This window comes from Beta vulgaris, chromosome 2 (assembly GCF_026745355.1).
Source record: "Beta vulgaris subsp. vulgaris cultivar EL10 chromosome 2, EL10.2, whole genome shotgun sequence".
NCBI lineage: Eukaryota > Viridiplantae > Streptophyta > Magnoliopsida > Caryophyllales > Amaranthaceae > Beta > Beta vulgaris.
In genome coordinates, this window is record NC_079203.1 from 14054990 (window position 1) to 14061792 (window position 6803).

The following is a 6803-nucleotide window of genomic DNA, read 5'->3' on the forward strand; positions in this document are numbered from 1 at the left end:
TATTACCCCGTCTCGATTGCGTCATGATAATTACGATGGTTAGTCGTCTAACATCCAGATGGCACTTGAAACTGGCCACAAATTTGTATTTCTCGACGGTACCATCACCGAGGTTGTTCCACCATACACGACTGTGGATTGGACGACAGTTAATGCCATGTTAATCTCATGGATCACAAATACTGTTGATCCCAAGATAAAGAGTACTTTATCGAAATTTCTCAAATTTTATTTTTATTTCCCTCATAATCTATACATCTAAGAACTTAATTTATATCTTGCTAATAATTAATATTTCACATGACCTAATATATTGTTTTATAGTTTTGAACACTTGCCACTTAAAAATATTCAAAATTCTTTGCTATATCGTTTTTTTCTACTTGCTTTGTGATCTTATATATTCTATTTTCCCTATAGTATTATTTACACTTTTATTTTTGTTCCATCTCACAGAACTAGTTAATTACACTTTTATTTTGAAATTGATCCCGCTATTATATTGATTCATGTTGTTAATTTTCGCTACTAAAAAATTGAGGTCTCCTACTCTCTATGATTCATATAAATATATCTCACTACCATGTATCATATTTACTTGTCCAAAATATTGTATGTGTTTCGGTTTGAAACAGTTAGCGTCCTCGCAAGAGTCCGCCAAGTCTAGAGAGCTCACGTCCTTGCTGGAAAACTGCACAGGATGCAAACGTAAACTACCCTCGGGGTGGTTTTGAGGAAACCCCCTCCGACGCTCAAGTCAGATATTTGGACCACTAGGATGTAGAGAGAAAAACAAGAGAGAGAGAGATAAGCTATTTTCAGTGTGTAAGAGAATGTACCTGCAGAATAGTACCATTGGGGTATTTATAGAAGTACTATTCCTCTGACAGGACGTATAATCCTTTGACACGTGTAGGGCTATGACGCATTTGACAGGTGGGAAAATTCCCTCTATTTTGTCTTGTTAGGCGTCCGCCAACACTGTCGGTCCTAGGGGATGAACTGGCTCGAACGGTACTTTTAATGGTTTTATCGTACTCGCGTCCATAATCTTATTCACGGCCATAGATGAGAAGGCCGCTAATGAACTAGGGTTATACCCATACAACTAGCCCCCAGCATCTTTTGTGGTCGCGACCACTGAAGATGTTGTCGGATGGACGCGGACATTTTTGCGACGGTATTTTTATATTTCTTTTTACTTTTGTCTTGCTCTTTTGTCTTTTCTTAATGGGGTAGGTTTGTGAAGTGCCACGTGTCGTCGTAGGGAGTTGAAGAATTTCAAAAAGTTAATGATTACCCTTTCCGAAAATCCCGCCCAAATGCTTTATTAGGTTTTAGTGTAGTTTCGACACTTGGCACGCATCTGAGAGGAAGTTGAAGAGTTTACTTAATCTTGGCCATTCATCTTGGTATAAAAGCAAAAGGCGGTTTACTTTTGGAATTTTTTATCCTCTTACTTACAAAAAACCCCTTTCTTCTTCATCTTGCTCTTCTGACTTAGCCCCCAATGTTCGAACTTCTTTTTCTCCAAAACTCGATTTCTAGTGCTTGATTCTTACTGAAAAGTTCGCCATTTTCTTAGTTTCTTCGCCTCGGTTCTTGTGATACTAAGAATTTCGCATTTTTCCGACTTGCATTGTCTGGGTTTGCACTTTGCTTTGGCTTTTGTAGTTCTTTGAGTTTAAAGTTTTCAGCTTTCAAGGTTGCTCTTGCTGTGTTAGAGTTTTCCCTGTCTTTTCCGGCGACTTCTGCTCTTTGTTGTTTCACTTTTTCCGGCGACCTTATATTTCCAGGTAATTCTATAATTTCTCTTCTCCTTTTCTTAAATCTTTTTTCGCGTTTTCGTCGTCATGTCGGACTTGTCTGATAGCCAAAATGTTTCCGTCGAAGCTTTTTTAACTGAAAGTGATCCCTCTTCTCCTTCTGTTGGTCCAAACTCTGAGCCTGAAAATAGCCCTGTTGGGAGAACTAGGCTGTTAGCGGACATACCCCCCATAACTGATAGAGAAAGAGAATTAAGGTCTAAGTTTCTTAACGACCCATCCACTCCTAAGGAGCAAAATTTGACTTTAAGGTATTTGACCGCTAGCCAAAGCGGCGATAAGCAGACGCTTAGGGAACTTAGGCACCAGATTCTAGCTAGGCGTACCCGTAGACATCCGCCAGCCGATGCCGTCCCTGGGCTTGATGTCCCCCCCCCCCTTAGGGAGCATGCTTGGTTAGATAGCTTGGCGGATGCGGGGGTGAGGGTCCCGTCCAACTTTTACGACCGCTTGCAGGAGTCAGTCACTCCTAATCCTCCTATTATTGATCTAGGTGACGACAACGATTCTCCTAATAGCATGGCTCGAGGAGACGATAAGGAGGCTACCTACCAGCGTCGGACTGACGTCTCTGCTTCAAAGGCCCCCATGGTTGAAGAGGTTTCCCGGACTGAGGAGGAAAATGAGACGTGGCTTGGGACGGGAGCTCTTTGGCTTCCGGAAGATGATTGTAACGGCCCCCTTTCAGTAGAGATAGATGAGCCCTGGCGCCGTGATGCCTTAGAGCTGCACTATCCTCGAGTGGCTCGGAATTTGTATCATATGCCGGACTCTTACCGGCTGCTCGTGCAGGCCGAGGGATCTGTCGTCACTGACTGCCCTCCTGGCCATGTGGCTGTCTACACTCACCACTTCGAGTTCGGCCTTCGCTTCCCTTTGGACTCTTTTTTGGTGGATATCTTAAAGGCCTTTAACGTCTGTTTGGCTCAGCTGACTCCTTTGGCCATCCGCAACATCGTCGCGTACATCTGGGTGGTACGCTTTCTCGATTTCCCCAGACTCTAAATTTGTTTCGCCATCTTCATTGGTTGAAGAAGGACGGGTCTTCCCGTCTGGCTGGGTGGTGGTCCATCATGACGGCCGACAAAAAGATGACGGTCCAACCTAAAATGACCAGCTTGAAGGGTTGGCAAGATGCCTTCTTTTGGGTACGGGTACCAGATGACTTCCCTGTACGCCGTCATTTTACAGAGCCTGCCCCTCATATGGAGCTTCTGCCTTTGAAGCCGCTAACTAAGGAAGAATTAGTGGCATATGATTACTTTGCATTAGCCGACTACGACACCACCTATGATGACGGGAAGGTGGTTAGGACTAAAGAGCCTTCAACCTGGCTTCCCCATACAAAGTACATCCTGGGAGATAGACCTTTGTCGGCTCTCCTTCTATCTCCGGCTTATGAAAATGGTAAGTGGTGTTGTCGGATTGCTCCGTCTGACGACTGTTATTTGCTTCATGTACATATGTATTCCCTTTTCTTTTTTTTTTAAAACCCTTTTGGTTCATTTCTTTTGCAGGCCTTGATCACCTTGACCTTGACGCTCTCGGCGTTGACAGTGAGCATCGGCCGCTAACACATTTGCCTGCTCCTCCCTCATCCGACTACTTAACCATGCACAACTCCACCAACGGGCGTCGAGGAGGGAACCGCCACGGCCCTCAGAACCTTCGGAGGAGGGGTCGCGGCGCGTCCACCAGTGTTCGCGTCCCAATTGTTGTCGCTACTTCAAATGCCCCTGCATCCCCCGCTGTTCCTTTGCGGTCTTCTGCCACTCGGACCGTCAACAGAGGTGCTATAAACAGAAGGCGCACCAGGGAGCCAACCGTTGATGACTCTGCTGCCAACAAAAGGCAAGCAGTTGAAGAGCCTGGCGCCTCTGCTGCTAATGAGGTGGTGCAGGTGGAGGATCTGGACCCGAATACTTCTGAAGGTATTCAGGGAGAGGGTGGCCTTGATGCCGGCCTGGGTAATGCTGGCGGCACTTCGCTGCTTTCTCGGTCCACCTCTTCTCTTCGAGAGAAACTGAGGGAGCTGATTGCTACTCCCAGTTTCCTTTCGAATCTCTCTCCTGGCATCTTTTATCGGTTCCGGGAGTGGATCGAGAAGAAAGAGGTGCCGCTAAGCGACGCGGTTGCTGCTGCTTTCGCTCCCCAGACCGTCACTCCTGGTAAGGTCTATCAGCCTAATTGGGACGTCAGGAAGGACGAATCTTTGTACTCTGACATCCCTGAAATCGGTGGCATCCTTACCTACCGTATTCTTAAGGGTATGCAGCTACCCTTAGATCGTCCTTCAGGCTCCCTGAAGACTCCAGCTGCTAGGTTGGCCCATGATCAGCTAGTGGTATGACTTAACTTTCCTCTTCTTTCTTTTTTTTTTTTTTTTTTTTTTTTTTTTTGCAATATACTGACGTCCCTTATTTTCATTCGTAGGCCAACAATGCTGCTATCGAGCTGATAGAGCAATACTTGGAGTACCAAAGGCTGACGGACACCTACAAGGCTTCCCTAGAGACCTGCCAAGGACTGTTGAAGGAGGCTGAGGAGAAGGTGGCACCCTTAGAGGATGAGGTGCTGACTCTAAGGGATAGGGCGGCCTTGTTGGAGGAGGCTGAGGAGAACGTCAAAGCTTTGACCAAGGCTGTTGAAACTGCCAACTCTGAGAAGGAGATGACGGTTTTGGATGCTTCTGCTGCTGAAGCACGGGGTGCCGCGAAGGCGGTTGCTGAGTTTAAAGGGTCCGATGACTATGTGGCGGAGCTCCACAAACGGTATGATGGCGGCTGGGCAGCTGCCATGAGGTGCGTCTGCAAAACCGTTCCTGGTTTCGAGTGAAACGTGATTGAAGATGCTCATGCTACCGGTCAACATCTTTCGCCGTTTGAGGGGGATCCGAACTTCGCAGACGAGGACGCTATTGCCGACGTCGACCCTTGCGACTCTGAAGCCCCCCCTTCTTGAAGTTTTTGGCGGCCATCTCTTAGCTCCTCTTGTTCTTCAAACAGTTTTTAATTTCTTACCTTTCATCCTATAAAGACTTCTTCATATTTGTAATATTGTAATTTGCCTTTTGTTGGCGTTTTTGGACAATTGCTACATTTAATTTCGCTAAGTACTTTTTATTTGGACTAAAAGCCTTTTCTTTTAAATTGGCCGCCACAGTATATCTTTTTGTAGTTGGCCGCTAAGCCAGTAGCTTTTAATCTATGAAGTACTTTTGTTTATTTATGCAGCTTGTCGTATTTCCTGCTTTTATTTTTCCTTGTTATTTCGCGTTCATAATGTTCGTCGTATCTGGCTTTGATTATGTCTTCAACTTAGGTGTAGGGTTTATCATCCGACTGCTAATACACTTAGCCTGTTGTATGGCTTTGTTTGTGTGCTAGGTCTGTCATATGACCGTTAACGCACTTAGCCTGTTATATGGCTTTGTTTTGTGTGCTAGGTCTGTCATATGACCGTTAACGCACTTAGCCTGTTATATGGCTTTATTTTGTGTGCTAGGTCTGTCATATGACCGTTAATGCACTTAGCCTGTTATATGGCTTTATTTTGTGTGCTAGGTCTGTCATATGACCGTTAATGCACTTAGCCTGTTATATGGCTTTATTTTGTGTGCTAGGTCTGTCATATGACCGTTAATGCACTTAGCCTGTTATATGGCTTTAGTTTGTGTTCCTCTTCTTATTATTATATTTTTTTTTTTTACATAGATGCTAACAAAGGGTATGATGCAATAACAAATAAGAGAATTTATCGGGACGCTAATGTAGGTCATATTATTTACGTAATTCAATCAGAGGCTCTTGGCCCATTACAATCATTGCCTACACATAATATTTTTTGAGAACGTCTGCGTTCCAGCAGCTCTTGAGCTCTTTTCCGTCCATATCTTTAAGGATGAAGGAACGGGGCCTATCTTCTGAGCGATTACGTACGGGCCTTCCCAGTTCGCAGTTAGCTTCCCTTCAGCATGCGCTTTACCAGTGGCGGCTGTTCTCCTGAGGACGAGATCATTGACCTCCAGCTGCCTTTCCCAGACTCTCTTGTTGTAGGCTTTACTGATTCTGTCCTTATAAGCAGCTGCTCTCAACTCCGCCATGAGCCTTATCTCAGGTAGGAAATCCAGACTTTCCTTGAGAGCCTGTTCATTCGCGTCTAGATCCTGATATTTCACCCGGTATGAGGGAGACCCACCTCGACCGGCAGCACTGCTTCTGCTCCGAAAAGCCAGTTTGAAAGGATTTTCTCCCGTCGCTCTTCTCTATTGTTTTGTTCGACCATAGGACGGCAGGCACCATATCTGCCCACTTTCCCTTAAATTCATCCAGCTTCTTCTTTAGGGCGTTTAGGATTTGTTTATTCGCGGCCTCCGCTTGGCCATTGCTTTGGGGTGGCACACAGCTGAGTATGCGAATTTTACTCTGTACTCTGTCAGGAAAGCTTGTATTGGACGACAGTCGAACTGGACGCCATGGTCGAAAACAATAGCCATGGGATCCCAAATCTTGTCATTATTTCTGCCAAATGAATCTCTTGACTTGGTGGGCTTTAATTTGAACTGTCGGCTCCTTCTATCCATTTGTGAAGTAATCTATGCCCACTATCAAGAACTTCCTTCCCCGTTGCCTTTGTAAACGGCCCCAGGATATCCATCCCCACTGCGCAAAGGGATGGGACAAAATATGGGCTGCAGATCATTGCGGTCTGTTGATGACGGGAGCAAATCTTTGACACTTATCACATTTTTGACATAGCTCTGAGCATCCGCAGCATGGTTGGCCAGTAGAACCCAGCCCTTAGTGCCTTTAACGCTAAAGCTTTTCCGCCGATATGATTTCCGCAAATACCCTCATGTATTTCTTCCAGTATCTTCTTCGCTTCCCATGCCGTTGCGCATTTTAGTAGAGGCAGGCTAAATGACTTTCTGTATAGCTCATCCCTGTATATGATGTACCAGTTTGCCTGTCGCCTTAA